Below are 22408 nucleotides of genomic sequence, written 5' to 3'. Positions count from 1 at the left end.
ACAGTGTGTCCCAAATCTGGCCCCTGTTCCCCAGCTCCACTGCACTGTCTTAGACCTCAGAAGTTGTCATCTCTTACCTAGACTACTAAAATGGCCTCTAAATGGTCTTGTATCCACTGTCAATTCCTTACTCATTTTGCACTTCTCAGCCAAAGTAACTTTTAAAAGTAAATCAGGTTATAATAGTACCCTGTTTAGAATTTCCTGATAGATTACTATAACTTATTGAATAAAATCCAAAATCTTTTCTATAGCTTACAAGGTCCTTCATCATCTGTTCTGTCTATATTCACCTCCAATAACCTTTATCCCGTTATAGTTTGATCTGATTATATCTGTCTTTCTGTTCTTTGAATGTGCCAAAGAGGTTCCATACTGGGGCCATTGCTCCTCCCTCTGCTGGAGTGCTTTTTCTCCATGTGTGTTCCGGATAGTCCCTTTCATCATTCAGGTTCTGGTTAAAGCATCATTTCCTCCATGAATCCTTCTTTAAACCCCCAGTTTCATTGCTCCCAGCCTTTTAGACACCCTGTTTAGACACTGTTTTTGTTTGTTCATAGCACTTATCACTACCTGATAGTATGCCATTCATTATGTGTTTGTTATCTGCCTCTCCCAATCTCAAATATAATTTCTATGGGAGTAGGATCTTAACTTATATTTTTCCGTCATTTTCCAGCACTGAGAACACTGCCTGGAACATATTAGTTGCTTACAAAATACCAAAGATTGCATGACTGAATGAATAAAGGAGCACAGAATGTAAGGTCAGAGAAATTAAATGAGACTTAATCATGGTTCCTTGGCTAGTACAGGGTAAAGCCGGGACCAGTAAGCTAAGACCCAGATGGTGCTGACATCTCTAAATGCTAGAGAACTCAGAACTCATAGGGTCAGAAGAGAGTCCGTATTTGAATTAAGTCTTAAAGAGAGCAGGATTTTGACACATAGACATCGAGGATAGGCAATCCAAGTAGGGGGTATAGCGTGGGCTAAGGCAGAGAGGTGGAGAGGTTCAGGGCAAGCATGTTCCCCTACAAGAACAAAATATCACATCGCCTGAGATAAGCAAAGTAGAGAAAAGGGTTGACGTATCGGCCTCCCACTCTGAAGCCTTCAAGCTTGTGGAACAGTTTTTGCAACTGACACTACAGTTAAGAGATTCTTAATTGTACCTTTTCAGCTTTTAGCTCATCTATGGCAATGCCTAGCCTACTTCTATTCTGCCTCCGTTATGAAGCTCTCACACAGCTCAAGTGTAATTACCATAAAGTTGCTTTAGACTCTGACAACACAGTGCGAGCAAAACTTGGTACTAGGTGGGAAGGAGAGGGAGTCCAGAGACAGGGATTCTTAACTCTCCGAAGGACCTCAGGTAGGTGTTTTCACCTGTTTATATCTCAGTTTACTCACTTAGTAAGATCTAGCTCTCCAGTAAATTTCTAAAAGTCTTTGGTTTGGTGTAGAGAATTGGTTACCACTCACTGAGTCCTCAAGTCATTCACTTATATGTTCATCTATGCATGTTTATTGATTGTCTTTTTTATGGGGAGCATATCAGTTTCTTGGGGCTGCCGTAGCACAGTAGCATAAACTGGGTGGCTTAAAACCATAAGAATTTATTCTCTCTAATTTCTGGAGGCCTGAAGTCCCAAATCAAGTGTTGATAGGGCCATAGCCCCTCCAGTGTCTCTAAAGGAGAAACTTTCTTTGCCTTTTCCAGCTTCAGGTGGCCCTGGGCCTTCCTGGTCTTATGGTAGCCGAACCCCAGTCTCTGCCTCTCCACCTCCACATAGTTGCCTGCTCCACATATTTCTTTGTGTCCTTCCTTGGCTCCAAACCTGCTTCTACCACTTCTTCCATGTATGACCTTGAACATGGTATGACATGTAATCATCTAGGAGTGTCCAGATGATTCAATGAGATTATATACATATTTTGCAGTTCAGCATATGACTGGCACACGGCCAGTGTTCAGTAAATACCTCCTTGGAACTGTTATCTTCTTTAGTAAAACATGTCCAATGATGGGGTTGTCTGTTCATCCAGAAAACAAATTTGTGTCCACACCAAACCACCACAAAGGAGAGTAGAGGTAGTTACTGGGAAATTAAAACACCCCAAAATCTAACCATAGAAAGCATGGGCCTGAAGTACCCAGACTGACTCTCTGCATTGATTGTATTATCCAGATAAATGTTCAGTTGCCGCCTTAGTGACATCCAAATAGACAAAGGCTGGATTTAAGGTTCATTCAATACCCTTTTACTTTCTAATGGGCAATTTCGGGTGCACCCAGCAGTCTTGGCAAGATGTAGTTAATATTCGTAGATTCCTTGGTGTAGGAAGCCTATTATGCTTAAAACAAACAATCTTTTTTATTCCCTGAAATCTTGACAGTAGGAACAAAAATCCAATATGTAGAGATTTTTGCCCTTAAACTTCCATGGTTTATATACTTCAAAGAAGGCATATCCTGACCGTGGTGGCCTGAGGCTTCTTGCTGTCTGTGCTGGCGCTGAAGATGACCTGGCCTCTGCTGGCTTCTCTAGCCCCACCATCCATACATACATTCAGTAGATATTCTGGAGTAACAGGGATCCTCTTCTATGCCCCATCCACTTTTTAGTAACTTATCAGGTTTATCAGATACAGATTTTTCTAGGGTTTTTGAGTTCTGACACAGGATCTAAGAAATCTGACCATGGCCTCTTTAGCATATTACAGGACAAGTTACCATTTCTCATGATACAGGGCAAATCTGACAGAAATGGTCCATGTCTTCTGGAAAATTCCATGTTCACAGTATTGCACTGAGAGGAGGAAAAGTGGGGTAGGATTGCTGAGAGTGGGCTGGAGGAAGGTGTCCTTATCAATTCTTTCCCCCACTGTCAGGTTTGATCTGTGTCCCTGGGCGTGTTGAATACCCTAAGATACTGCCATCTGAGCAAATCCCTTAAGTTATATTACTGCATGAATCTGGAGACCAAGGTTAGAGCAAGGCCATGGTACTAGTGCATCCCCTTTATTTGATATCACCCCCATAATGATGGCAGCAACTATGTCTGTCTTGTTTATCATTATGCCTGTCTCCTGGGACACAGTAAGTGTTCAGTAAATATTTGTGAAAAGAAGAGAGGGAGGGAGGGAGGGAGGGAGGGAGGGAGGGAGGGAGGGAGGGAGGAGCAAATACTTGTGACTGAGCTATATTCTCTATTCAACTGTGACTTCTAACTTTCTGCCCTATTGATACGATATCTTTACCTTACAGCTGACACATGGTCTGACCCTGTTAGGGCCTCTCTATTCAGCCTTACAGACTTAATTCCTACTATTTACCTCCTTCTCTCTCTGCCCCCAGTTTGAACTCCCAAGAGACAGACAATCACAGGGGCTCACTGTATCTTTTTTATTGCTGAACTCTGCTACTTCACAGGTCATTAGTCGTTAATGGCTTGACTAACTTTATGCCAGATGCTCACTCTTAGGCCAATCAGCTATGGTTAAACGTATTAGGCAATTTTCAGGATATTTACTTTATAAATATTTTCCAGAGAAAAATGCAAATCTTCCAAGATGAGCCCATTTAATGGCATACCAATTTTTTTTTAAGCAGCAGTAGCTCATTACCATATTGGCCAATGTATTAAACAAAGACAGATACATCTGAGACCAAAATCATCTTATTAAAATGACAAGGAAACCAATAAAATGCATCATCCATATAGCTTAGGAGACTAAGCCTGACTCATTCCAAGAAAACTGTCCCAATGGGAGTGCCTATAAAATCCTTCTCTGTTCCTCCACTTTCTACTCCACATTATCTCCATGTCAGTGAATTATTTTCACACAATAAAAGCACCCGTATAGGAAATATTTACAAATGTAAATCTGCTCACTCCCATTTGAAGAGACCCTTATTTGCTTCATTATTTCAGAGTCCAATTTACACCATTTCCCTGTTGCTCCAGCCATTGGCACATGTGGAGAGAAGCAGGCATGAAATAAATTGTCGTTTTCCAAGACATCACTGTCCTTTGCTTGAATAATAAAAAGGCCTAATGTGTTGGGACAAAATTGAAAAAAGAGAATGTTTTCTAATTTTTAGATGTTAAGATGTGTGATTAAATGGAGAATTTGTGGCAATTAAGGGCTTAGCAAAGCTTAAACAGCAATGTTTATGGTCCTTTTATAATGATACCAGAGTCTGTGTTCAGCACACCACTGCATCCAACTCTCCAAGCCTCCCATAAGCTTACAAATGATCTTTCATTTATTTTAAATCAATCAAGTGTCCCTAGAGGACTTTACCAGAAACCCAAATATAATTACATAAACACACAGGGTTCCTAACTATGCATGTGTTATTCCAACAGAAAAATATGAGTGTAATACAGAAAGAGTGAAGGTTTATAAAATGCATTTTAATGTCTTATGAATAAGTGTTGGATATATATACCTTAGCTTAAAAAAAAAGGAGGAATAAGCACAGAAGATATGATTAGACCCTTACTGTGGTTGAAATTTCCCCAAAGTAGCCTCTCCTCATTTAAATGAAGTTTACTCTGTTTCATGGTCTCCATTGCGCTAACATACTTATTCAAATCCTAGGAAATTGCTAACTTCATCAGCAATTGGCAATGCAAGGGCCTGAGGATATAACAGGTCTTTTATTTATTCATTAGATCTATATAACATCTCTTTTCCAAAGAGCTCCAGGCCCTGTAGAGAATGTTTAACTGATGTTACACCAAAGTTTCATGGAAAGGAGAGCAGAGCTGTGTCTAAGGAGAAGTGGCAGCAGAGGAGGGACAACAAGAAGGAAGTATAGAAGGAAATGGGAGATATTTATGGTGGGGAAGAGACACAGGAAGTCTTTAAAATGCCAAAATAAAAATGTGACATCCCAGTGCTGCCTCTCTCTAGTTAGTCCAGATAACGAGATGATGACAGATGTTCCATTTCTGTGAAGGAAAACTTTTGACTCTCTTTCTTAGAATTACACATGCAGGGCAAGCTTCTAGGAGTCTCATTTCAGCAGAGATGTTAAATTCACAATCTATATGCTGATAAAATTTAATATTCAAATCCAGTGTTATTTATGTTAACACATTTTAGTAAGTCTACTAAAGTTCCCTCCCACTTCTCCTGTATCTCTCATGACCAAGTTTTTCATAGTGCATGCCTTTTGGAAAATACTGAAAATCAGAAGAAGAATGGGTGGAAGGTGGCAGCATTGCTATTTATTAGATTGTAATAGTATGTAATTAATTGGAAACTCTGCTGTGACATGCTCCCCACTCTTCCCTGGCCACGGACAGGGAGGAGGGTCCTGGGGTGAGAGCTCTTGGCGCAAAACTGTTGTTTGACTCCTTCTGTGACACTTAATCTCTTGAATTGTGGATCCAGCCAGGTTCATGCCAATTTCAACACTTAGCAGTAAACAGAAAGTAAGGGAGAGGGTTATGATGAGATCATGGAAAATATGTGGCTTCAAAATTTTTCATTTTGTGGAAAAAAGAGGAGCCTAAATAGCTCAAGTTTTTTTATACCCCTATTGGTATTAAACATTGTTTATTAAAGCACTGATAACCACTTGTTTTCAAAATTAAACGCTAACATTCCAAAAAGTTAATGTAAATAAATAAGTCTAGTGCTGATGAAGAGGAATCAGAAGGGATAGATCCTGGAATTTTTAGTTTAACACTGAAAGGCTGGGTGGTAGAAGATAAACAGGTAGGCGGATGCTTACTCCCAGACAAGTACTTCTTTCAGAACACACTGGGGACTTACAGAAAAACAAATGCTCTTCTCCAGAACCAGGATTTCGGTTGAATTTAACTTAGAACTATTCAGTTTGTTGGACAGCTATGTTGTGCTTGGAGCAGAGGCATGTCCCCAGCTCACCTTGTGTGGAATCCCACGAGTGGTGCCACATTATAATAAAATAGTCTCATTTTTTCTATACACATTCTTTTGTATCTTCAAACCAGCTCTTTCATCAGAACACTGTAAGAAACCAGTGAAATACAAATCTTTGTTGTCCATGAGCATTTTTTCTAAATGGTTGAAAAAATTATGTGACAAATTTTTATTCCCATTCTTTTAGAAAACAATTTATCTTTAGTGGCTCTCTGGAGAAAACTCATGTTTGAGTTCAAATAGCAATAAATGAATTCCAAATCAGGAGAATTAATTAGTAGTGGGTTATTCGTTTTCATTTAATAAACATATTTCCAATTTATTATCTACAAACTTATTAACCTGAAATCAATGTTTAGGAATATCAATGGCAAGTGGAACACAGGTTACTGAAATGAAAGTAGGAAAATTTAGCTCCTGACTATTCTTTAAAAGAGAACTTAGTACAGTCTTTAAAACTCAGAGTTCAATTAGAAGGCTGGAAGTGGCAGTCATATTACCTACACTCAGGTATTCAGGCTCTGCGTCCCAGGTGTTTGAATCTTAAGTAAATGGCAAAAAAGCAGAGAGTTGGCTGGTGGGACTTACCCCAGCAAATGCCCTGTGACACACCACCCCTTCCCTAGTAATGATGTGTCTGGGGTCATTGCTCTTTGGAGTTACCTTAGAGCCTTTCAGTGCCCTCCATCATGCCCCAGCAACCTTCCGTAGGTTCCATGAACACTTGATGGTTCTCTAGTACATTTTCTGTTGCCTAAGATAACATGTCCAGGTGTCTTTCTGTTGCTTAAAACTAAGAAAACCATGCTCAAAAACTTGTGAATGGTTACCTTATTGTTGATTTCCAAATAATAAGATGTCTGAAAGAGGGGATAATTTCATTTTGTGGGCTTCCCTAGCATGCTTCTTGGAGGTGTATTTTACCTGGGGTTGTATGAGTCAGAAGAAAAGAAGAGCTTGTTTATTTACAGACAAGTGTTCCTCTAGAGAATGGTCAGTGAAGGGGATAAGAACACATTGGGGGGGGGGGCAGTGCCTGGGTGGCTCAGTCCATTAAGCATCTGACTCTTGATCTCAACTCAGGTCTTGATCTCACAGTCATGAGTTCAAGCCCTGAGTTGGGCTCCATGCTGGGTGTGGAGCCTACTTTAAAAAAAACAAAACAACTTTTGGGTTCCCTCCTCTCACCAGCCATCCCCCTTTGTGGGGATACCTGGCAAACTTGCCGCTTTCAGTCCAAACTACTCTCAGAAAACTGAAGCAAATGATCAAGAATTGAAGAGATCAAAACTTGTTTCTCAAAGGCATTTACTCAGAAATGTCCAAATCCACTTTATGAGGGATAGGTTGAAAATTAAGGAACGGAGCTTCTTTCTCCTAACAAATTTGTAAAAGAGAGAGAGAAGTGACAAAATGGCAGGACTTAAATAAAAGTGTGATGCTTCTGTATTTCTTGACAGTTAAAATGATATCACTTTACACTCTTATAATATGTGGGGGGAAAAACATAATGTCAAATTATATAAGAAATATTTAAGTCTAGTAAAATGGCTGGTGTATCTCTGGGGGATTTAAAGACATCTTACATACTTCTTTTAAGAAAGCAATTCTGAGACTATTTTCAGATCTTGCAGTGATGCAAGTGTTTCAACAGGTAATGGATTCTATTTTTAGTTTTGAAAGCTTTTATTTTTCCCCATGGTTTCTTTTTTAATTTGTTGGTGGATACTTTTTTTCTTACCTAGATTTCCTCCTGGACTTTCCTGTCTTTTTGAGCTGAGTCACATCCAAAGGTGAACACTGTTTTCATATTCCTGAGTTGTTCTTCCTTGCATCTTACCTGCAGTTGATCTCAATAGAGGCTTAATTAGCCATTTAGAAGTCAACATGCTAAGATTTCTAATTAATGGTAGCTTGCCTGTCAAGTTAATGTCCTTGCAAATTATCTCCTTCTAGAGATTATTACAATTTGCAAAGGCAAATCCATTATTTATTATATAGGGGGCTTAGCAGACAGATTTTAAACATACTGCAGAGGTGTCTCTTACCACAAGATGGTAAGCGTCCAAAGTCAGAATGTAAGATGAAAGATGTGTGCAGTCAAGATTACCATCTTGGCAAGCCCTTAAATGACACTGCATTAGCGATCAGCATGCTGCTGTCCATCAGACCTGCACACCCAGGAAGATCACCCTTTCTTTTTTAGCATCAGGTCCTTGGCATTTAGGGGACATGTAAAATCAGAAATAATGACTTTTAAGCCCTAGAATCTCATTAAGCATGGCAAGGTGCCTGCGCTGTGAGGTAAGCCTGGACACAGTAGATGCTGGTCAGGTCCCAAGCTCACCTCAACGTAGACACTGATGGAATACCGCCTACATTTCCTGCATTATTTAAATTGTCCCTGTTCTCACTATCACCTCCCTTCCACCCACTCCACCTTTCTCTCTCTTCGTCAAGCCTATACAAATGGATTTAAGAAAGTCGTCTAGGCACAGGATATGATACCACGGTAATAGCCTTTTAAGCCACAATGCTACTGCTAGTTTTATGGCTCCATTTTCCCCCTCAGATGTTTCTACTTTTTATATTTGTACTGTTCGTTTTGTTAATAAAACCCATACCGGAAATTCAAATTCCCTGGCAAGAACCTGTATGTCAAAGTTTCAAAGGAACACAAAGAACTTCACTTGAAATCAATTGGGATGACACCTAGTGGATTGTCCCAGATCTGAGGTCTGGTGAGTATTCTCTCATGAGAAGCCTACAGTTAGTCTAGAAAAGGATTTTCGAGACTGGTAAATTATCTCTTCTGCATCTAGAACTGTTTCCTTCTTCTTTTTTTTTTTTTTAAATCATCCCAGACATCAACAAGACACTGACATTCTTGTACGTTCTCAGAAAACATTTGTCGAATGAAGAAGAAGGTGAGGGAGAATGGGAGAGAAAGAAGTGACAAAGGAAGAAGAAAGGAGAGGGAGCAAGGGGGAGAGGAAGGAGAAAGGGGAGGACGGGGGCGGGGGGGTAGGGGAGGTCGGAAAGGAGTTAACAGGCTGTGAGTCTGAGGACTGGCACCCCACCTTTGGAACTCTACAGCTTAAACAAATTGCATTTCCTCTTCCACCGACTCTTAGTGTCCTCAGCTCAGTGTATAGACAGTAGTAAAATGTCTGGAACACAGAACTTCAGTAAATAGAAGCTGTACCCATGGAACATTTATCACTGGGCCATAGTTTTGAAACATCACATAACTGCTGTATTCATGAAAAGTAAATAGAAAAATGCTTCTATCTGGAGACTAAAGAGCTGACCAGTAAATCGTTGCATTGTTCTGAACAGTCTGCCCACAAAGATCATCACAAAGCAGGCAGAATTCTGAAGGACCTTCCAGAGACTCTGCTCTCACAGGCAAAAAGCATGTAATCAGGACAACAGTGATGTAACAAGAACTGGGGACCTGCTAAGTCATTATCAGTAGAGCTGCCACCTCCAGCTATGTGCCATGCATATAGTACATACGGTCGTCAGCCTCGTATCACTCGTCAAGTTCATCATCTCCTTTCTCAAATAAGGAAATGGAATTCAGAGAAGTTGAATAACTTCCCTAAGCTCACACAGGTTCTTAAGTGCCTGGGCCCATGTTTGATCTCACTTCTTCTGACTGTACCACACACCTAGGCTTTTTTCCTACCACACCACATCATGCTTGTTATTGTAAATTGGCAGATGAACTTGACAGGAAATATCCAGTCATGAGAAATAAACAGCCTGTTGGAGTAGGAATACTAGTAAGAAAGATTTTATAAGAGATTTTGTAGATTTTGAAAGAGAAATCATTATAATACAAAATATATTCAGTAACCAGATGTCCTTGGGTGCAGGGTGGTGGCAGGGGTGGGGGGATTTCTGTTTTAAACAGTATGAAGTCCTGACAAGTAATAGTAAAGGGTCCTGTTAAAACGGGTCCTTGAATATATGTCATGTGCCACTGTTCTAAGCACTCTTACAGACAGTAACTCCTTTCATCCTTATATATAATAAGTCTTTAGGGCAGTTACTGAAGACCAGAGGAGTTAATATAACCTGTGAGTAAGAGATGAAGTTGGCATCAGGACAAAAGCAATCTGGCTCCAATGGTTTTGTTCTAAACAGCCTTATGGGTTGGTCTGATGTGTGTTTATCTCATGCTACTTTTGCCTTAAGGAGTAGTAGGGAGATAGGAGAGTACAATGTGGGCAGGACAGCTCAGAATGTGAACCAGGAATTACTGAGAATGCTAATGTGGGCATCAGAAAATCTGAAACCTGCCATCTTTCCTTCCCTAAACATTAATTACTTCATTGGTAGAGTATGACTGATAATGCTCAAACACACCACTTCAGTGAGGGTGATCATGCATATAAAAATGTGGTAAGGGGGCGCCTGGGTAGCACAGCGGTTAAGCGTCTGCCTTCGGCTCAGGGCGTGATCCCGGAGTTCTGGGATCGAGCCCCACGTCAGGCTCTTCCGCTATGAGCCTGCTTCTTCCTCTCCCACTCTCCCTGCTTGTGTTCCCTCTCTCGCTGGCTGTCTCTCTCTCTGTCGAATAAATAAATAAAATCTTTTAAAAAAAATGTGGTAAGAACACAGAATCTAACGGTTAAAGCACAGATGCCCAAATCAGACTGTCTAGGTTTAAATCCTGGCTCTACAATTTAATAGCTATGTGACCTTACATAAGTTGCTTAACCTCTCTAGGCAAAATGGTGGTAGTAAGAGTAGTTACCTAATAGCGTTGTTGGTGACTGGGGAATAGGAAGCACACAGCAACATGCGTTATCATTATTGTGCACTGTGAAGGTTTTATATATTTAGGAATGGAGTACCATCATTATTTCATATATCAGTCAAATTTAGATCCATAATGTAGGCAGTCCCTATTGTTACTTGAAGCCATGTTGCTCTTTCCAAAAGCTCTTGAATTTGAGAGAACTGAGAGAAATAGGATGAGGAGGCATGTAGTAGGTGAAAGTCTTGCAAAGGGAGGGTCTTTCATCTGCTCTGTGCCTTGTTGCCTGAAGGAAAACACTTTCAGATACGTACTCTGCTTGTTGCTGTCTACTGATCTGAAAGCCGATCTTACATCTTGCCCAGCTTATATTAACATGTTTGCAGTGTTCCTCTTGGTACAATGGAGTGATGGCAGCCTCTGGGCTCCCTAAATGCACTGAGCTATTAGGAAGTCATTAGTGTAAGAGCAGTAGGATATTATGAGGAAAGAGGAAGGGGAGGATGCGGTGGAGAAGGCTATATAATCATTCCCTCTTTATTTAGAAACAGCACCCCAAATTTCATCCATAAATCACCCCTTCCCTACTCACAGTCAGTGGTTTGAGTGGAGTCAACATGACTTACCACTTCCTCCTAGGTCAAGGGGCAGGACTGACCCAGGGCTGGCTAATAAATATATTCTATCTCTCTGGTGACAGAGATTGGTTCAGGGACAGGCACTTGAGCCAACTAAATTAGGTCCTTGAGAATCAGCTCTGGGACATTTGTTGATAGAATTGGCAAAAGAGAGGTTCTTATTTCTGCTAGGGTCACCAGCTGGATGAAATAGAAATTTGGAGATTGGCAGCCATCATGCCAATCTGAATCATGGTGGGAACAAATAAGGAAATGGACAACTTCATCAAAAGTGGAGCCAAGCAAGAAGGAAGTGGACAGAGACAGAGAAAATGAGATGGCATCATTTGAACCCCTGTATCAAACCATACCTGAGCCAGACCTATCTCCAGATTTCTCAGTTATGGGATCAGTAAATTCTTTCCTCCCCAACCCCCCCCCCTCTCTCTCTTTCTCCTTCCTGCCTCTATTTCTCTCCCTCTCTCGGTTTGGTTGGGACTCTTGTAATGGTGATGTGTATTTTCAATTTCACTTCATATTTGGCTCCAATCTTCCCCAAATTATAGGAAGGTTGCATCTCTCTGTAAGCTCTGCAGCTCTATTCACAAAATATAAGCATAGGACTTCAGAACGATTGAAAGACTAGCAGACAGCTCAAGCAGAATCTCATTCTCCTGGGGAATCAGTTCTCCAAATTAATAAAAATATCCGTGTCTACATTGTGGAACACATACTCATTTTCCCAGGTTTATAAACCTCCAGATAGATACCCAACTCTATTAAAATGCTGATGGCTTTTATGAAGCTATGCTGAAAGGGGGGAAAAAACAGATGCCTCCTTATGTAATAAACTCATGTGGCCCTGGGGTCCCATTCATCATCCTGGAGGTAAAACAAGGAATATTCAGGGTGTCAGAGAAATAACGGGAATAATGAGACATCCTTTCCAAATCAGTTCAGTGTTCAAACAGACATAGAAAAACAATAAGCCAAGTCTTCATTGTGTCCATTTTGCCTTTCAGATAGAGGATACAAAACAAATTAGATTTGAAAAATGGTATAATTATCCTACCTTCATTGAAGAGAAAGGAAACTACACACAGCTTCCTAGGAGTCAGTGTCCCGTTGAGCATTCCTAATGAAATAACCATAGCTTGTGGGTAATATGCCTTATTGCAACTGGACTTTTATGCAAGGCCAGTGCTATTACTATATAGATTACTTTTAAAGTTCAGGGGTAATTGGCACACAATTAAAAACTAAAAGGGGCATGCGGGTAGCTTAGTTGGTTAAGCGTCTGACACTTGATTTTGGCTCAGATCATGATCTCAGGGTCCTGGGATTGAGCCACATCAGGCTCCGTGCTCAGCTGGGAGTCTCCTTGAGGATTTGCTCTCGTTCTCTCTTTCTCTCTCTCTCTTCTCAAAAAAATAAATCTTAAAAAAAAAAACTAAAAAAGGAAAGGAGAAAGGTTTTACTTGGAAAATCATTGAATTTGGGGTTCTCTCTTTGGCTTCTATCAGACACTAATTTCATTTGCTCATTCAATATATATTTATTGAGCATCTACTATTGGCCATTCAGTTGCAGGTGCTTGGCTGGACACAGCAGAGGCCAGTGGAGTCAAGACCACCATTCCCATGGAATTCACTTTCCAGTTGGAAACACATCCAACACAGGTGAGCCCATAAATAGTCACGAAAAGAAGTGCAAGGTGACTTTAGAGAATGTAAGCACTTTGATAAATACGGTGTAAACACAGCCTGACTGGTGGGGATGGCATCTTTAGATAGATGATTTAGTGAGGACTCACTGAGGAAGAGAGAGAGGAGGGGGCCAGACCAAGTAACAGCAAGTGTCAGTTTCCAGATTTTGCAAATAAAAATACAGGACACCCCGTTACATTTGAATTTCAGATAAACAACAAATGAGTTTTTATCCCCCTGGTAATGAAAGGGTTTTGTAAATCTAGCAACCCTAAAAGCACAAACACTCAGAAGTAGGACCAGGCTCGATGGAAGTGAGGATTGGAGTTCAGGAGTGGGAGCAATGTGAGACAATGGGAGTTTGAAAATGGAAGCCATCAAGGTAGGAGGCTGGGGTTTTGGGTCTTCATGTGATGGGAAGCCATCCTCATCATGAAGTGATTAGGCAGTGAGTGGCCTAATCTGACTTGCAGTGTTAAGTGATGGCCCAGTGGGCTGCAGGGGGAAGATCATGGTGTGTGGGAACACAGAGGCAGGAGACTGTTGCCCTGGTCCAGCTGTGAGATGATGGGTTCTCATTCTAGGAGCAGAGCAGTAAGGACAAAAGGAGTGACCTGCCTCAGTCAACGGTTGTAGTTGCAAGCAGTAGGAACTGTCTGGCTATGTTTAGCATCAAAGAGAGTTGGGGTGGGTTTGGGGTGGGGGGACATATACGTGAAGGCAGGTGCCCAGGGAACAAAGAAACAGGCAGCAGGAATCAGCCCAGGCCATGCCATGAAAACAGCACAGGAGCCAGCACCATGCCTCCGGCCTTCAAAGCTGCATCCTCTGCATTGCCACCTCCCTGTGAATATGTCTGCCCTGTCCCTTAGGATTCTCAGGCCCTGGTAGGATCATCTGAATGGCCAGCCCCAGTCATAGGCCCATTCCTCCCCTGCCAGGGACAGGGAAAGGGACTCTTTGCCTTTTTGGGGTTCTATAATAGGAGGTTGGGGCCCTGCTTCCCACCAAGACTCAAACTAATGATTGACCCCAAGTAGGAACCATGTTCAAACTGTGTAGTTCAAAAAATGGCCAATATCCGCTACATGGATGTTCAAGATCAAGAAGGTGACCAAAACATCATAATTCTTTTTTTTTTTTAAGATTTTATTTATTTATCTGACAGAGAGAGAGACAGCCAGAGAGAGAGGGAACACAAGCAGGGGGAGTAGGAGAGGAAGAAGCAGGCTCCCAGCGGAGGAGCCTGATGCGGGGCTCGATCCCATAACACCGGGATCACGCCCTGAGCCGAAGGCAGACACTTAACAACTGAGCCACCCAGGCGCCCCAAAACATCATAATTCTTGAAACTGTCTATAATTTATTAAAGAACAAAGATCAGAATAATTTAGATAGATATTCTTAACAAAGCTAAATGTCAGCACATATATCCAAAAGTTCATCCTGTGTCAGTAGAGAAGGGAGAAAACAAGATTTCTTAGTAGCATGGATTAAAAAAAAAAAAAAAAAAGATGGGGGATTTTAATGGCTGGTAGGAACAATCTGAGTCAATAATGAGCTGTGGCTGGCAAAACAACATAAATCCCCATGGAAACAAAACCAAAGGGGATTAAGAACCTAGGACAGAAAGCATACTTAAGGCTCTCTGCCCGATTCACGGTAGACCCAGGTATTTTTCCAGAGTTCATTTTTATAATTGAAATGAATGATCTTAATGTTATGACCATTACCAAGTCCCCACTCTCTCTGGGACTGTGAGGCTGAAGAATGAGGTTGTAACCTTGCAAGGAAGTTCACATTTGAGGCAGAAAGACCTGGATTGGGCAAGTGGTTTAACCCAAGCATTGGCAGGTTAAAAGAAGTTGACGATAGACTCAAACTGATACAGTTATTCTAAGACTTAAGTGAGATAATACATGGAAGTTAATGCCTAGCGCCCAGCATGTGGACATGTTCAATAAATGTCAGTTATTGCTTTCCCAAAGAATGTTTTGTAGCTTCTCAGAGCAGCCATTGTGTCTCAGAATTGGACACACATAGGCCAATTAATAGATACTCATGAGTTGAAGTATCTGCTTATAGTTGCCAAGAAGAAAAGGAGACTTGAAAACAAACACATACACAAGGGAAAGACCCTGAATGACCCAGTGCAGTGCATTTCTCATCTCAGTAGAAGGGTCTGTTTGCACTGACTCAAAATCCCTGTTTCTGTGATTTTAACCACAATTGGCAGAAACTCCACAGGCATTGAGCCTTGGTGTAGCCACAGTGTGGATGTTGTCCAGCGGCATTGACTGTGGCTCTGGGTCACACCTCATGGATTTCCACCCAGACATTCACACCTGACCTCTTTGGTCAGCCACCTACGAATCTAAAACCAAATAATCCACAAATAAAATTCACAGTCCCCCCTTACATGTTCTACTAACACCCCATTTTATGGGAGTGTTAAAGGACAAGGTAGAAAAATGATAGTCAAAATTTTATGCAGCAAGAAATATTTTATAGAGGGGAGCTGTGACCTGTTACATCAAAACTAGAATACTGATGGCATAATTTATCATGTTCATTTACTGTCATGTGTATCGTTTATATATTCCGCTTGATACTTTATAAAAATACTTCAAATAAATCCTTAACTTTATAGAAGTTGGACAATGCTTGTCTTATTCATCTTGCATTTCAATTTTTCATAAAAGAGAAAAATTAATCAGTAGACCAACTGGAGAGGAAGGCAAGAGACAAGCTTTTTGAGCTCGGGAGCAACAGGAATTCACAGGGGACATAAAAACAACGTGCATTAAATTCTAGGCCAGAGTTCCATAAAGTATATACATCTTCCTGGAAAAAAAAATCAGTTTTTAATAAGCCACAAGCAAGGGCATGCTTGACTTGGCTATATTTTCTATGGACTATCATGTAAACCATCTTTAATATCAAGTTTCTTTTTATCTCCTACATTCAGCCAGGGCATATACTCTTCTCTACAGGGCACTTTGATAGAGTCAATAAATTTAATTTCTAGCATTAGTAAAAAGCAATCAGAAATCATATCCAGGAAAGACTATATTCCTATTCACCTCTAAGTCAGAGATTCATCAGGAAGGAGCTGTTTTGTTCCATTGTGTATGTTTTAATATTCTTTCCAGTGAACAATAAGGCATTTTACTTGAGTTCAGCTTATCCCCGAACCACAGATTTCCTCTGTTGTTTCAGTCATTGGCTTCTTAGTGATGACCTTTTTGTCCTGACGACAATGATTTCCCTCTTAATGTATTCATTTACTCATTCATCCATTCAATACGGATTTGAGAGTAAGATTGTGATAGAGACTATGGTGTATGCTGGATAGGTACACAATATCTCTGCCCTCTAGCAGTTTTTGAACTGTGAATTTTTTTAAATTAAAAATTATAGTCATGATTTCATCCCCCCCTTGACCTGAATATTCTCATTGCTTTAGTCACTGAGTGGCTCCATGGACTGGGATTCTGAAGCTCAAAATCTAGTGTCAACTCTCACATTACTGTCCCTTAGGGCCTTAGATAAATCAAGGAGTCTATCTGGATTTGAGTATCTTTATCTCTAAAATAAATATGTGGGGTGAAATGTTCTCTAAATTCTCTTACCCCCTAAAATGTCAGATCACTTTCTATTTGTGATGCAAACCCCTTGTTTTATAGGACTTGTCCAAGACCTCCCAGCAAGGGAGTAAAAAAGAGAGATTAAAATCTAAGACTCCTAAATTCTCCGCCGCCGAGCCAGAGGCACCATCCTGATAGGAAACTGATGAAAATCAACCTACAGACGTAAGTTTTTAGTGAGGAAGGTGTTCTGTCGCCTTGTTCATTTGTTGAGTTGAACTAATTGACACTGTGTAAATATTGGGAGATTTCATAAAACATATGGATTCATGGCTTCTCTTGCAAAATGAGAAGATTTAGCAGTACTGACTTAAGTTCTCACGTGTCAAAAATTGGCTGGAGGTAATTAGAAGCTATCCCCTTAAATGACTGGTTTAATCAAGTTTGCTGCTGTCCTCACTATTGTCTCATACAGAGCTTTTTCTCCTTTATGTTACTTGCCTTGTCTTTAAGGTAATGTGTTTGCAAACCCTATACTAAACCATAAACGGATATGTGAGTTTGTGTGTGGCGTGAATGTGTGGGAGAAAAGAGGAAAGGAATATACTTTCATGTAGGATTTACAACCACATCTAAAATAAGGAAAGAACTAGGCAAAAATCACTGATCGGTTTAATCCCCCACTCAAAAGTAATTAGAGTTTGGGACTTGATATCTACTTACATCATTGAATCAGAATAGAAATGGAAATGCCATTCAGAACTTAGTTATCATTTAAATTACTCACCAACATTAGCTTTGTAGATATTTCTCCTTTGTTTTGTCCAATCCAATAACCACATTACTGTAAAGATACTTTCAGATACTTTTTGATCATGAGAATTGATAGACTTCTCATTGTTAGAGATTGTTTTCTTTAATGCCCACCTATGTAAAAGGATCACAAAGCAAAGGTGGATCATTTTCAATCTCCTTAAATACGTTGAGCTCAGATTATGTTGCTACCAGCTCAGGTTGGTTAATTAAAGAAGGAAATAAGGGAAATGTTCTCATCTCATTGTAGTCAATAGTCGTTTCTTTTTAAGTACAAGGCATTTTCTTTATAGTTTAACTTAGTATTTCACTCCTGGTTGATTTCAGGATAATTTAGTATTTACTCTTTTCAGTCTTCTGTTTTTCTCAATGGCTAATAAAGTAGTTAATTAAATGTTTATATTAAAGATAGAGAAAGCACATAAGAGATCGCTACTTCTCATTTGAATTTGCTCCCCTCTGGACATATCCCTTCATTGTTCAAATTAAAAGTAATCACTAATTGCACCTCATTTTTCTTTTCTTACATTTTTTGGCTTCTTTCAAGAAAAAGTATTTCTCACCTCATTCCCCACCACCACTCCTAATATCCCAATAATATTTAGACTTTCCTGTCCTTGAGTTGACTAAAGGAATTAAGATAAAAAGATCAAAATATTATCAGTTAACAGACTTTTATCAGTTAACAGTCTTGTAAAGATCTGTTTGAAGCAAAGAACCTAGGAGAGGCATAAACTGAGCAGATCTCTTTTCTATCCAAGAAAATTTTTTCTTTTAAGGCAGAAATACCCCTCTATCCATGTGAAGATCAGTCATTTGAATTCAGTGCAACCTTTCTCAAGATTATGATGTCTACTCTGGTGCTGAGAATTTCTACAAATGTTATGCAAGGTCTTAAAATATCCCTGGTCTTTCCTCTGACGGTTTGTTGTTCTGCATCATTTACTGCTTTCAAACTATGTTCTTTAAAGAAATGGCAGTTTTTCTGAGGAAAGGTGACAGTATATATAAGACTTTCCCCCCCTTATCCATAGATAAGAAAGGTATCATTTTGAGATTGAGTTTCCTTCCTCTAGCATCTGAAAGATGAGTTGCTCACCATATGCAATTATTTGGCTCAAGACAAATAATTTCACAGATAGAGCAGTTAAAGCTGACTGGAGAAAAGTCACTGGTGACATTTCATGAAAAGATGCATAATGTAAAATGCAAGCAATATAAGGACACTGGAAAGAATTTTAGGAAGTAAAACTATGTCTTTTCAACCTTTGTGGAATAATCCTTTCCTATATATCAATTTGTTCTTCCCTTCATCATCATAAGAATTTTTTTCTGGAGCTGATCAAGTTCTGCTGGCAAAGGGGGAAAAAAAGGTGTTCTCAGGCTTTTGGTTTGTATAGATTCCTGTCCATTTTGGTCTTTAAATTCAAGGGTTACTTCTTTTCTTTTTTCTTTTTTTTAAAGATTTTATTTATTTATTTGACAGAGAGAGAGACAGCCAGCGAGAGAGGGAACACAAGCAGGGGGAGTGGGAGAGGAAGAAGCAGGCTCCCAGCGGAGGAGTCTGATGTGGGGCTCCATCCCATAAAGCTGGGATCACGCCCTGAGCCGAAGGCAGACGCTTAAGGACTGTGCCACCCAGGCGCCCCAAGGGTTACTTCTTTTCAAGATAAAAGGAAAAGGAAGTAATTTATCAAAACAACAACGACAAAATTCATAAATATAATCTATATAAATACAATGCATAAGAAAAAATAAGCAAACAAAATCAACGTGATTTCTAGCATACTAAGTATCTAGTTTTATTTAATTCTAACTATCCCTGGGGTGCCTGGGTGGCTCAGTTATTAAGCCTCTGTCTTCTGCTCAGGTCATGGTCTCAGGGTTCTGGGATCGAGCCCCACATTGGGCTCCCTGCTCAGTGAACCTGCTTCTCCCCCTCCCTCTGCCTGCTCTCCCTTGTGCTCTCTCCCTGTCAAATAAATAAAAATAAAATCTAAAAAGAAAAAAAATTCTGACTATCCCTATTGATTGTATTTCTAAAACCATCAAATATTTATCTTTTTTTTTTTAAGAGGCAATAGTGATATTTATGGCAAGGTCAGTATACTACAAAATATATTTTCTTAACCACTTGCATTTTCAATTTTTAAGCTAGTTTGTCTTTTTTCATTTAGAAAAAATTTAGCTTTATTGAGGTACAGTTGACATATAAAATTGTATGATAGTGCACATTGTGGTGACTTGATATTCATTCTATTGTGTAAGATTCCCCCCATCTAGTTAATTAATATATCCATTGCCTCACATATTTATTTATTTATATTATTTCATGAGAATATTCAAGTTCTACTCTCACAGTTGATTTATATAATACAGGGTTACCAATGAGTCACCATGTTTTACATCAGGTCCTCAGATCCTGTTCATCTTATAGCTGAAAGCTTGTGCCTTTGACCAACTTCTCCCTATCTCCAGCCCCAGCCCTCACCTTTTCTACACTCTGTTCTATAGTTTGACCCCTTTTTTATTCTTTCCAGATTCCACTTACAAGTGATAGCATGCATTCTTTGTCTGGCTTACTTCCCTAAGCGTCATGCCCTCAAGATCCATGCATATTGTCACAAAAGGTGAAATCTTCTTCTTTCTTATGGGTGAATAATATTCCATTGTGTATATATATATATATACCATTTCTTCTTTGTCCATTCAACTGAAAATGTTTATGATTTTATTTTTTTTAAAGATTTTATTTATTTATTTGTTTATTTGACAGAGAGAGAAAGCACACAAGCACACAGAGTGACAGGTGGAAGCAGGCTCCCTGCTGAGCAAGGAGCCCAATGCAGGACTCAATTCCTGGTCCCTGGGATCATGACCTGAGCTGAAGGCAGACTCTTAACCAACTGAGCCACAATGTTTATGATTTTAATGGGCACATATTTTATCTAGTTTTTTATTCAGTCCAAAAAGGAATATTTGGAAACAGTCTTTGGAATTTGATTGATAAAGACCATCAAGCCATATAGCTGAGAACACTCTATTCTGGCTGCCTGTGTATGAATCAGATACACTGACTGAGAGACGAGGCTCCAGCTCCTTTAATACCAACTTTTCTAATTCCTCTGAGTTTCTCTGTCTTCCTGCCTCCCTTCTTTCCCTCCTTCCTTCCTTTTAACCAATATTTATTGAGCACCTATTTTGGGGCCAGATGTGAAAAAAAATAAAATCTTTACATCCCTGGAGCTCACAGTCCAATAAATAAATAAGTATTTTTTATGATGACAGATTAAAAAATGTGATTTTTTTTTTAAGTGGAGTTCACGGATAAAGAACAATAGGGGCTGGTAGTCAGATAACTCACGAAGACTTCATCTTGTTCACGAAAACAAGCAAAAGGAAAATAAGCATTGATAGGACATTAAAAAATATGAAGAAAAAGACTTCATATAAAATTATGTAAATGTATTGTTTAAATTATTAATTATATGCTATATATAAATTATATATTATATAAATTATATATAATTATGTATTATATAAAATACACAACATTATATAAAATGTCAAGATGAAGGAGAACATATTGTAAACGGTATAGAAAAGTACCTCAAAGAATCTTTTTCATGAATATCAATCCAGGCAAAATTATATGTGGTATATGTTCAACAATTCATCTACCAAACATAATTGTGAGCCTGTTTTGCATCAGGCAGCATTTAAGGCCCTAGAAGTACAGCAGTGAACTAAACCAAGCAAGTGAACTAAACCCTGCTTGAAGTAGGGTTACTACATGCAGCTGCTCAAGCTGTGTACTGCACAATTCTCAAAGACACATTCACATAGACAATGATGTGCACCCCCTGGTGTTACACATCACAGCAGCTGTGCTCTAATTGTAACATACATTCTAGTAAGGGGAAGACAAAGCCTAAACAAACCAGTATATCACATATAAGTGCTTTGACGAAAAAAATAAAATAAGGGGAAAGAAAATATTGAGGAAAAAGCTATTTGAGATTTTGCGGTCAGAGCAAGCATCCCTGATAAGGTAATATTCAAGAGGGAGCGATTAGGACATCTGAGGGTAGAGGCAGGCATTCCCGGTGCAAATATGCTTAGGGGGAGGGTATGTTTAAGGAATGTACAAGAGTCTGGTATGGCTCAACTGCATTGAGTGAGGAGAAACAAGGTGGGAGGCAAAGGTAGAGGGAGACATATCAGGAGGCTAAATCATCCGTCTTTGAGGCCAATGTAGTAACTTTGGTTTTTACTTTGAGAAAGATGGAAAGCCATTCTTAGTCTTTGAACAGAGGAGTGATTTGATCTGACTCATTGTCTATCACAGTCATTCTGGCTTCTATTTTAACAAAAACTACAGAGGGGCAAATAGCAGAAACCAGGAGACCATGGCGATAGGAAACCTATGACAGATGATCATAGCTTGGGCCACATGACAGCAGGAGGGATGGTAAGTGGGTGGACTCATATAATTTGAAGGTACGGTGGGATTTGCTAGTGGATTTGAGATGGAACATTAAAAAGGGGGGAGGATGAGGCGCCTGGGTGGCTCAGTCGTTAAGCGTCTGCCTTCAGCTCAGGGCGTGATCCCGGCGATCTGGGATTGAGCCCCACATCAGGCTCCTCTGCTGGGAGCCTGCTTCTTCCTCTCCCACTCCCCCTGCCTGTGTTCCCTCTTGCTGGCTGTCTCTCTCTCTGTCAAATAAATAAATAAAATCTTTAAAAGAAAAAGGGGGGGGGGAGTAAAAAATGACTAAGATTTTTGTCCTGAGCAACTGAAAGAATGGAATATCGTTTACTGAGAGGAGAAGGAAAGGAAATCATGAGTTCTGATTTATATGTGTTCTGTTTGAGATGCCTGTTAGAAATCCCAATGGAAATGTCAAGGCAACAGTTGGACGTGTGAATATGGAATTCAGGGAAGATTTGGGGATTGAATATATAAGTTGTTGATATATAGTTAATATAAAGCCT

The 22408-nt window shown here is 39.8% G+C and overlaps 1 protein-coding gene across 1 annotated transcript in view; it reads left to right on the top strand.

The window, feature by feature from the left end:
• CADPS (calcium dependent secretion activator) overlaps window positions 1–22408 on the top strand; it is a 793408-nt gene that overhangs the window by 202850 nt on the left and 568150 nt on the right. Inside the window, exons 5-6 of the mRNA XM_057311862.1 lie at window positions 12892–12986; window positions 16700–16825. The gene's annotated coding sequence lies outside the window, so the exon portion shown is untranslated. The remainder of the gene's footprint in view (window positions 1–12891; window positions 12987–16699; window positions 16826–22408) is intronic.

This window comes from Ursus arctos, unplaced genomic scaffold, assembly GCF_023065955.2.
Source record: "Ursus arctos isolate Adak ecotype North America unplaced genomic scaffold, UrsArc2.0 scaffold_14, whole genome shotgun sequence".
NCBI classification, from domain to species: Eukaryota; Metazoa; Chordata; class Mammalia; order Carnivora; family Ursidae; genus Ursus; species Ursus arctos.
The sequence above is the reverse complement of the archived record's forward strand: the minus strand, read 5'-3'. Positions and strand labels throughout refer to the sequence as shown.